Source organism: Onychomys torridus, chromosome 6 (assembly GCF_903995425.1).
Source record: "Onychomys torridus chromosome 6, mOncTor1.1, whole genome shotgun sequence".
NCBI lineage: Eukaryota > Metazoa > Chordata > Mammalia > Rodentia > Cricetidae > Onychomys > Onychomys torridus.
Window position 1 is genome coordinate 72,042,258 of NC_050448.1, and position 11,640 is coordinate 72,053,897.

An 11,640-nucleotide genomic window follows, 5' to 3' on the forward strand; every position below is an offset into this window, starting at 1 on the left:
ACTAAAGAGATTTTATACACTGCTAAGTAGTGGTTGTAAAAGAAAAAGAAAGCCAAAGGAATGATGTTTCATGATGGGAGAGTTATATGAAACCCAAATTTCAGTCTCCCAAACTAAGGTTTGATGGGAATGCCTCTGCTTTCTTTTGTCTGAGTGTGGTCTCTGGTTGTCTTTCAGCGCCAACCACACAGGTATGTAGTTGCAACAGAGACCATATGGTCTGCAGAGCCTCAACTCTCCCTGACTGGTTTTTCAGAGAAAAAGCTGCTGATCCATGCTCCACACTTTAGCAGCCTTTAGCTGCCCCCTTTAAATATTTGTTATGTGAAGATGCGGCCATCTCAGGTATGGCAAAGACAAAACGGCATGTCTATATTTCTAGGATTATCTATTTAATTTTCCATACTTGTGGATAGAGTTTAGTTCTTGTACATTCTAGGTAAACATTGTACCACAGAGCTATACCCTCAGTCCCATGGGATCATTTTGAGAGTAATCCATAATGTTTGGCAAGTGAATACTTGTGTGGTGTGTGTGTGTGTGTGTGTGTGTGTGTGTGTGTGTGTGTGTGTGTGATAGTCTAGTCTGTCTTCAGGTTACTATTGCTATGATGAAACACCATGACCAAAGAGACTTAGGGAGGAAAGGGTTCAGTCAGCTTATGCTTTCAGGTCACAGTTCATCATCAAAGGGAGTCAAGACAGGAACCCCAACACAGCAGGAACCTGGAGGCAGGAGCTGATGCACAGGCCATGGAGGAGTGCTGCTGACTGGCCTGCCCACTCATGGCTTGCTCAGCCTGCTTTCTTATTGAACCCAAGGACTACCTGCCCAGGGATGGCACCACCCACAATGGGCTGGGCTCTTTCCCATCAATTACTAATTAGGAAAATGCCCTACAGCCTTATCTATGGAGGCCATTTTCTCAATGGAGTTTTCTCCCTTTCAGATACCTGCAGCTTGTGTCAAGGTCACATAAAACTAACCAGCACGTGGCCTGAAAAAAAGTGTGCCATGAGCTTTTACCATTGGTTACTCACTGCTGAGATTCGGGCTATGTAGAACAGTGTGAAATACCAGCAATGATAGCAGTAGTGACCATCCTATGTTGACTACTGACCATGTGCAGAGTGTCATTCCCAGGAATTTATGTAGCTCATCTTACTTAAAATTACCAAGAACTGTTATTCCCATTGCAGAGAACCCAAGCTCATTTCCTAAGTTGGGTGGCTCACAACTGTCTGTAACTCCAGCTCCAGGGGATCTAGAGTCCTCAAGGGCACATAGACCCTAAGCACAGACATACACCCATGCATGTAACTTGAAAATAAAAGTAAGTCTTTAGAAAGAAAAAAAGCCACTGCTGTCTTCATTTAGCAACAGGGAAACACAGGAATGGGAACCCCGTGTGGGAAGACCACACAATTACGGTCAGGGGAGCCAGAATGCCAACCAGTTCTGAGTGTGGTGTTTTCTCTCCTGCCATGTCACATTTGGCTTAGGTTAGGAATGTGCTGTGGGATTTCTCTCTGTATGCTGTGAATATGTGTGACTCCCATTGGATAATAAACAAAGCTGTTTTGGCCTATGGCAAGAAAGCTTACAGCCAGGCAGGAAATCCAAGCAGAGATACAGAGAGAAGAAGGGTGAAGCTGAGAGAGACACCAGCCGCCGCCAAAGGAGCAACAAGATGCCAGTAGACTGGTAGGTAACACTATGGCCATGTGGGGACATATTGATGAATAGGAATGGGTTCATTTAAGATGAATGAGCTAGCTAGCAAGAAGCTGGAGCTATGGCCATACAGCTTGTAATTAATATGAGCCTCTGAGTGATTATTTTATAAGTGGCTGAGGGCTCTCAGGTGAGAGATTGTCCAGATCTCAGGGGTGGGCGGGACCTGAGAAACTTCCCACTACAGGAAGGTGCTTCTTATTAGAGTTTTTTTTTTTTTTTCTTTTTGAGTACTGACCATCTGTTACTTTTAGAGTCAGGACAACCACATAAAAATTAAAATTAAATATCTATTAGACAGAATGGTCCCTGACACCCAATAAAGACAATGATAGTGAGGAGGAGAAGTGGAGGAAGAGGAGGGTGTCCATTTGTGATCTGGGTTCTCATGCTCTCTTCCCAGCACTTTGCATGCCCGTTCAGGTAAGAAGGCATCTGGCAAATTTTAAAGCTCTTGTTATCCTTGCCACTTTCCGGTACCCCCAGAGACAGGCTGGACTGTCTGTGGATGGGGGGTGGGCACGGCACTCCAAGTTCGAATTCCAAGGGTTAGGAAAGAGCTGTTCTCAATCCTGCCTTCCACCTGTTCCTTGCAATTTCAGGTGGTCAGAGAGTGTGGACGGATGGGCCAGATGGATGAGTTTGAGGGTTAAGCCGAGCAAGACTCTAAATCTGGCCCCAGCACTTATTAGCTCCGTGACCCTGCTCTGGTCCTTCCGCTGTCACAGCTGGCTGTATTTATCCTTCCTTTCCCATCTCTACTGTGTGCCACAGGGAAGGCCTTGCCGTTCTACTGGCTGGCGTCTTCCAGCCCGAGAGATTCTCAGGGAAGATTCATTTCTTGGGGCTTAGAGCTCTGCCAAGCAGAGGTGACATATTAAGCCAGTGACACCATGGCAATTTAATTCCGTGGACTTAGAGCTGGGAGTCACCTAAAGTCTATAGCCTCATTATTCCTGCATCTAAGCCCATCTTTTTCTCTTTACACCTGCAGTGGGACGCATGCTTCTGCTCTGGCAGCCCCCCCCCCCCATACTCTGGATCCCACTTTCCCTCGCCTCAGGGGCCTCAGTCTCTCTTTCCCACATTAGCATCCTTCCTGGCTTCTCTCCATGGATATTTAAATGAGCTCAACTCTTTCTCTTCTTAATTCAATACAATGCTAGGCCTTCTGGGGCCTTCCACCCTTCTGCAGGGACTGATTACCCTGCCTCTCTCCTCTGCCAAACTTCTTATAAGAATTACTTATAAGCGTTGATAGACAGATGGGGGAAGTCTCAGGATTTAAGGAAGGCATATGTTCATTGAAAAGGAAAGACTGGACAGCCCAGAAGTTGGTTGAGGTCTGGAGGACAGAACAGAAGGTGGAATGTTCCTGAAGACAGACTGCCTCGCGCCATAAACGGCACCTAAAAATCAATATAAGCCTGTTGTGCTATTTGACACACCCAGTGGGATTTGGACACCCTGTCTGAATAAGCTAGGTACTGTGGAGGACACAGTCTAGGACCCATGCTTTCTTCAAACTGCTCACAGCTTCACAGGAACACTCAGCTGCAGTCTCAACCTAGGCTGGGGCATGACCAAGGCTGAGCACAGTACATGCCAGCGTCTTCAGATCATGAGCATCACCTGGGGTCTACCAGCGGTGTAAATTCTCAGAGGACTTCCCAGCTCTCTTTTAAGATGCCCTCCGCTGGGTGTGGGCACAGCTCAGTCGGTAGAGTGGGTGCCTAACGGGCAGGAAGCCTTGGGCTTCATCCCCAGCACTGCATAAGCTGGACTTGGTGGTACAGGCCTGTAATTCCAGCACTGGGGAAGTGGAGACAGGAGTTCAAGGTCATCCTTGGTTACAAGGTGAGTTTGAGGCTAGCCTGGGCTACAGGAGACCCTGTCTCTAAACAAAAAAACAAACAAGCATTGCGTCCCGCCAGCGATTCTGGTGCATGGTAAAGTTTGAGATCTACCTTTGTAGGCAGTAAGGATGCTGGGGGGGGGGGGGCGCTGGAGGTCAGGGCTGCTGGGGCATTTGGCACTTGCGTTTGATTGCAATCCATCTGTGAGGTGGAAGAAAGGAGGCAGCGGGAAGGTAACCCAGAGACTAAACCAGCACAGAGGCTGGAAGGCATTTGCTACCTGAAGGGTAAAAAGGCAGGGGTGCTGCAGGGCTGGAGATGGGGGAGATGAGGGGCTAGAGGAGCAGCCCCTCAGACATGGAGCTCCCTGGAGAGGATGATGGGGGGCCAGGAAGCCTGGACTCCTAGCTGTCCCCTGGGGAATCTGAAACTGCTTCTCCTCCCCACACAGGCTTCCACCCCACCCCTCCACCCCCAGCCAACCATCTCCAGAAGTGAGGTTCACCCCTATCCTTTGATCTCCCCAGATCTGATCCAGGATGGCATCTTTCCCCCTGCCTCCTCCATCAGTATTTCCTCCTCAGAATCCACCCCCTCACCACAGCTACAGAGGAGAAATTACATGCTCCTCCTTTGAGAAACTGTTCCTAGAGAGCCTACATGATTTGAACAAGTACCTACTCAAAGCATCAGGGGAGCTACACCTGCCTTTTACGTTCTGACAGTGTATGCCAGGAATTCATTCAGAATGAATCAGAGGATGGTTTTTTTGGAGCAGGCTTTATGTGGCGCCCGACAGTGAAGTTACGCAGGGACCCGATGGAAGGAAGGCTCAGTGTGGTGTGCCTGGAAACAGCTCTCTGTGGGAAGTCCCTTCCAAAGCCCAGAGGAATCCTTTCAGATGGTGCAGCCCTGTTTTCCTGTGGAATCTCCTCTGAAGACAGAGCCTTTCTTGCACCTGTGGGCTCTGATGTTGCTAGCACCTTATTCCCTGGGCGGTATCTCATCTCCCTCTACGGAATGGGGGAAGGTGTGAACACACTCGCAGAAGGCATTCTTTTCTCTCTTAGGAGCTTTGGGGTGCAAAGACCCAAGTTTTCAATGTGATCTCTTAGGTTGGTGTTTGCTAACGTTTCTGGGCTGCCAAACCTGTAAAATGGGCACAATGGAACCATGCCACAGAGTCCTGTGAGGACCAAAGGAGCAGTGCATTGTGGGTTCTACCAGCGTGTACACTATCTACCACTACAGAAGTATCTGGATGGGTGTCCCTGTTCCACTCTCCTCTTTGCAGGTCACCAGACCTTATTAAACATTGTTAAGCAGTGTTCTCCAAATACGATCTTTATTAACAGCAGGGTGGTGTTTGGCGGGATGTTAACTCCTATCCCCCACCCCCACTCTACTCCCCCACCTCCGATCACTTTCTCAGGTTTCTTTCATCCTCTGCCATCGTTCTCCGAGTGGCATGCTGTCCTAGATTGCTCCCCACAGTTGTGAGAAACAGTAACTAAAGCAACCTGGGAAGAGAGTTTATCCCACAAATTAAAAACCCAAGTTTTTTTTTTTTTTTTTTTTTTATCTTACAGTTAGTAGTCCATGAAGGGAAGTCAGGGCAGGAACTCAAGCAGGAACTGAGGCAGAGACCAAGGAGGAATGCTGCTCACTGGTTTGCTCCCAGTGGCTTACTCAACCTATCTTCTTCTTCTTCTTCTTCTTCTTCTTCTTCTTCTTCTTAAGACTTATTTATTTATTATGTATATGGAAGAGGGTGCCAGATCTCATTACAGATGGTTGTGAGCCACCATGTGGTTCCTGGGAATTGAACTCAGGACCTCTGGAAGAACAGTCGGTGCTCTTAACCTCTGAGCCATCTCTCCAGCCCCACAATCTACCTTCTTTAACAGCCCAGCACTACTAGCCCAGGAATGACATCACCCACAGTGGGCTGAGTACTCTCCCTTCAGCCATTAGTTAAGAAAATGCAAGCTGGGCATAGTGGTACTTGCCTTTATTCCCAACTCTCCAAGGCCGAGGCAGGAGGATGCTGTGAGTCCAATGCAGCCTGGTTTACAAGGTGAGTTCCAGGCCAGTTGGGGATACATAGTGAGATGCTCCTCAGATAGGTCACTCTCCGAATGTGAACACCAAGCAGGCCTCTGGCCTCATAGAAGGTGATCACATGCTGTTCCACATTACAGCTGTTCTCACATGGAATGACTCACTGAATGTCAGGGAGACAGGTTCCCAAAGGGCAGGGATGCAGCACCCTGCTCCTCAGGTCTGCCCCACTACTTAGCTCAAGTAATTAAATGAGGTGGTTTTGTTGTTGTTGTTCAGGTGTGGTGTGCAGAACTGTGATCTCTGCAATTGGGAGGTGGAGGCAGGAGGATTGTGAATTCAAAGCCACTTGGAGATACACGGCAAATTCAAGGCTAGCCTTCACAAAATGAAACCTCATCTCAAAAAAAAAAAAAAAAAAAAAGAAAGAAAGAAAGAAAGCAAAGCAAAGCAAAGAGAGGGTATGTGGGTGTCCTGGCTGGTTTCGTGTCAGTTTGACACAGCTAGAGTCATCAGAGAGGAAGGAGCCTCCGTTAATGCCTCCATGAGATCCAGCTGTAAAGCACTTTCTCAGTTAGTGGTCAATGGGGGAGGGCCCAGCACAATGTGGGGGTGCCATCCCTGGGTCAGTGGTGGTTCTGGGTTCTGTAAGAAAGCAGGCTGAGCAAGCTAGGGGAAACAAGATAGTAAGCAGCACTTCTCCATGGTCTCTGCATCAGCTCCTGCTTCCAGGATCCTGCCCTGTTTGAGCTCCTGTCCTGACTTATTCAGTGGTGAACAGTGATGTGGAAGTGTAAGCCAAATAAACCCTCTCCTCCCCAACTTGCTTTTTGCCTACGGTGTTTCACTGAAGCAATAGAAACCCTAACTAGGACAGTGGGGTTATAGCATAGTGGTGCAAGGCCCTGGGTTTGCTCTGTAGACACACACACACACACACACACACACACACACACACACACACATACACACACACACACACACACACACACACACACACACACACGGACACACACACACACACACGGACACACGTGCACACATATACACACATACATGTGCACACACAAGTCTGTAAATGAATGTATACAAGGATGAACAAATGAAGTGATGTTTCCTTTGCCTTTAACTGCTCGTGCTGCAGGTGGCTCTTTGAGGGTATCATCATAAACAATCTTGCCTTAGTATCTAATGAATTCTCTCAGCAAGAGGCTGTGAGCCCACGAACAAGAGCAGCCTCCTGCTCTCCCTTTTCCCTCACGCTAGTGCTGAAAAATCAACAAACAAACAAACAAACAAAGACGAAGCAGAATCATAAATACTTCTTGAAGAATGGTACCTACCCCTCTGAGCAGGAGCGGAAGTATCTGTACAGAAGAAACTGGTCTGGGGTATTAACAACCGGTTCTAGCCAGTGTGTGTGCTGCCTGCCTCACAGTACTGCTTTTTTCCTGTTTGCTCTTACTCAAGTCTGTTTCTATAGCCTGCGGCTAAGCTGAACATGACAGCCAGCTCGGCTCCCTCTCGGCTCATTCAGTCCATGCCAGCAGCAGTTTTCCCGGGGATCCTTCCTTCTCTCCACCCCCCATTGCCTGCTCCTGCCCCAAGCTGAGCTGGACTGCAAACCTCCGGCTTTGCCATCATCCTACAGGGCTGCTAAGGTCACAATGACTTCACACATAATGGTGATGGCAGGCATTTAGTGTCAGCTGGCATGCAGCAGGTCATGAGGTGGCTGCTAAAAAGTATTCTCTCTATTGAAAACTAATAATCCTCCATTACAGTTTACCAGAGTAGGAGAAACTGTAATAGTTGAGAACATTGGGAATAAACATGAGATGGTGAGCAGTTCTCTAATAGCAACAGTAGCTAAAATACATACCAAGGTACATATTTTCATGTATGTATTTTGCCTGCATGTATGCCTGTGTATCAAGTATGCCTTGTTCCCGAACCAAGGTATATATTTTTATTTATGTAAGTATTTTGCCTGCATGTATGCCTGTGTATCATGTATGCCTTGTTCCCGAAAGGGCCAGAAGTTGGCATTGGACCTCCTGGGACTGAGGGTTATGACTCAACACGTGATGCTGGGAACTGAAGCCAGGTCCTCTGCAAAAGCTTCGGGTGCCCTTAACTTCTGAGTCATCTCTCTGCCCCAGATTTTTTTTTTTTTTAATTTTTTTATTCCTTGTTCTTGCTGCTGCTTTGAGACAGGGTCTTAACTGTGTAGCGCTGACTGGCCTGGAACTCTCTGCACAGACCAGGCTGACCTTGAACTCACAGAGATCTGCCTGCCTCTGCTTTTCAGGAAGGGCCACCACAGTCAGCCCAGCTACAGTTTTATGCATTTTGTTTATAGTAAAGTGTCTTAAGCCTCCACACAGCACTCTTGGTGAGCTGCCATGGTCCTCATTTTACCAATGAGGAAACAGATTATCTAACCTGTAAAAGAGACTAGAAGTGGCTGAATCCTGGCTTTTCCATTTTTTAATTTAACATACTATATGTGTGTGTGAGTATGGGCTCCCTCGTGCCATGGTATATGTGGAGGTAAGGGAGCAGTTTGGGGGAGCTGAGTCTCCTCTTCCACTGCAGGTGACAGGGACTGAACTTGTGTGTTATGCAGATACAAGCAAGTGCTTTCAACCACTGAGCCATCTCACAGTCCCTGAATCCCACTTCAGCGCAGGGCATCAGGTTCCAGGGGCCACGCTCTTCAGCACTGTAACTCTTTGCCTTTGGAGCAGTGAGAGTGCTGTTCTGATTTTATACACATATTGATTTATCCACAGATAGACGAAGCCCTTGCCTTCATGTGTTCTGTTCTAGTTCTGAGGAGACTGAGGACGGAGAGAAGGGAAGTGCTTGTCCAACAGGAATTGGCTAGCCTATAAACAGTGGCCCGGGGCCCCTTGGTTCTGACATCCCAAAGCCAATGTTCTGAATCTCAGATCTCTACTGTCTGTGAAGACGGGCCCTGGGGGGAGGTGTGAGAACACTGGAGGCAGAATCGGGAATTGTGCTGATGTGGGGGTCTGCCTCGCATTACTGATGGCATTCATCACCCCATCTTTCCCACATCCTCTATCCTTTCTCTTTTCCAGCGCCTTCCTCTGCACTCCGAAAAGGACACTCAGGACCAGAAATATTGCCAAGGGGAACAAGTCTACTACCACTGACCCAGGGGATTGCTTAACCAATTATTGAATGACTGAGCACTTTACATTTTTTAATTTGTATCTATCTATCTATCTATCTATCTATCTATCTATCTATCTATGTTTTTTTTTTTTTTTAAAACAAGGATTTCTCTGTGTAGCCTTGGCTGTTCTAGAACTTACTCTATAGATCAGGCTGGCCTTGAACTCACAGATCTGCCTGCCTCTACCACCCAGGTGCTAGGATTAAAGGTATGTATCATCACTGCCAGCTAACTGTGCACTTAAAAAAAGTTATGTGCATTTTTTATGTGGTGTTTTGTCTATATTCATGTCTTTGAGAGGGTGTCAAATCCCCTGGAACTGGGGTTACAGACAGTTGTGAACTGCCATGTGGGTGCTGGGAACTGAACCTGGGTCCTCTGGAAGAGCAGCCAATGCTCTTAAACACTGAGCCATCTATCTAGCCCAACTGAGCACTTTTTAAAACCACCCCAAACTGCCGAGTTACCCTCCCTTCTTTTCCATATTCAAGGCCTTCGTTTTCTCCACAGGGGAAATTCTGTCTTGCCTTCCTCTCTCATGCACTGCTCCTATCAGTGGGCTGAGGTATGTCTTGCACACCTCTCTTTTTCTCTAAGTTCAGTGGCCTGGCTCTCTTCGGCATTCAGCCCACAGTTTTCCTCAAACGCATAGTCCCGTGGTTGCCGTAGAAATCCCCAAGTTTCTTTTGAGCACATCTCACTTGTGTGGTGTGAAACTCAACCAGGTCTGTGGGTAGTAATAGTCCTGTGGGCAGGATCAAGCCAGGTGGCTGCTTGTCCTTCTTAGTGGTGCATTTGTGGAAGACAGGACAGGGCTGAGTGGTCTGTCTAGCTTGGCTGTCAGCAGTAGATCCCTCAACAAATACTAGGATTGGGACTTGAAAAGACAGTTGTGGACAAGAGGCCCACAAAATGTGGAAGGCAGTGTAACATGAATTGCTAAAATGGTCTTATAATAAAACAAAAACAAAAACAAAAACAAAAACAAAAACAAAAACAAACCCTGAGCCAGATATTGGGATAAATGATGAGAGATCAGGGAGACAAAGGAACAAGCCACAGCCACATCTCACCTCTAGGACTTCCTAAGCCTGAAAAGCCTTCAGTTCCTGTCTCCTCATGCCTTATATACCTTTCTCCACCCAGCCATCACTTCCTTCCTAGTGCTGGGATTAATGGTGTGTGTGTGTGTGTGTGTGTGTGTGTGTGTGTGTGTGTGTGTGTGCTTCCCAAATACTGGGATTAAAGGCATGAGATCTCAAATGCTGGGATTAAAGGCATGTGATTCCCAAGTGCTGGGATTAAAGGTGTGTGCCACCACTTTTGCCTGGCTCTGTTGTTTTTTTTTTCCCCCAGACTGAGTCAATCTCTTGTAGTCCAGGATAGCTTTGAACTCACAGAGATCCAGATGGATCGATCTCTGCCTCCCAAGTGCTAGGATTAAAGGTGTGTGTGTGCCACCACTGCTTGGCCTCTGTGTTTAATCTAGTGGCTGCTCTGTTCTCTGATCTTTAGGCAAATTTTATTAGGGTACATAATATATCACCACAAGGCAGGCTAAAGATGCCCTGCCCATCTCTGTCTGTATCTCTCTGGTCTCTCCCTCCATCCCTCTCCCACCACCTCTCTCCCTCCCCATGCCACCCTCTACAGTCCTAGGCCTGGGACTTGTCAGATGTCTGAGGAGATTAGCACTTTTCCCTCACCACACAGATGTGAGCTTTCTTGTGACTCCCAGGAGATCCTGGGAGCCCTATTATGGTAGAACCTGCACCTTCTCCTGTGACTATCACTTGACTTTCTCTTGTCTTTGGAACAGCTACTCTTCATGGATCTGGGAAAAAAGCCAGAGGTTATTTCCTAGTATTCCTCCACCTTCCTTCAGAGCAAAGGCATGCATGTAAGTGGTCAACTCTGGAGGTGACGTCATATGTAGGAATGGGCTTTGCATCTGTGAGGACAAAGAAGAAAGAGGGCAAATCGGTCTATGATGACTTTATATATCTTGATCATCCCTGGAGATGTCTGTCTTCAGAGTCTCTGAGAAGGTCCTGTAGAATGTGTATTAGACCCAACAGCCCACAGCATGGAAGAATAGAGCATGAATCTATAGAGTTCTGCTGCCCGCTGATTCTCTTTTGTCTTTGGGTGTGAATTTCCAAACCCTTCCAGGCTTGCATATATAGCAGAGGGGCTCAGCAGATGCCCATAGGCCCCAGAGGCAGAGCTGCTCCCAAGAGAAAGTGGGTGATGCTCAGGGCTCCTGTGGTGACTCTGTTCTCACTTGTAGATGTGGCAGTGGCTGAAGGTGAATCCAAGCGGCCTGAAGGAAGAGGAACCTCCTTCCACTCTCTCTGCCTTCAAATGCAAAGCCTACCGTGGTTCAAAGCTCACTTCAGTACTTTCCCACAAATCTTCCTCAAAGGACTCTTCGTCACCATCCAGTCACCCTGACACTTACCAAATAGCTCCCATGTTTTGCGTGGTTCTGTGGTATATTATAATCGCTTCACTCCATACACCTGAGGAAGGACTTCACGAATGGCACCCAGGGCCATTTAGATGAGAGGGTGCAGAGCAGGGGTGTCACTCAGCTCTCACTGACTGAAGTGGTATAAGCATTCTTAGAGATGAGAAGAGCTCTTTGGTCTTCAGGTGTCTACATCTTCATCAGGACCACAGGCCAAAGGAGATGAGAACGCAGTGGAGCGTTTGGTTTGGGGTCCTGAATGTGAACTTGGCTGACAGAGGTGTGGCACATTCCTGTCTCTCCAGGGCTTTACG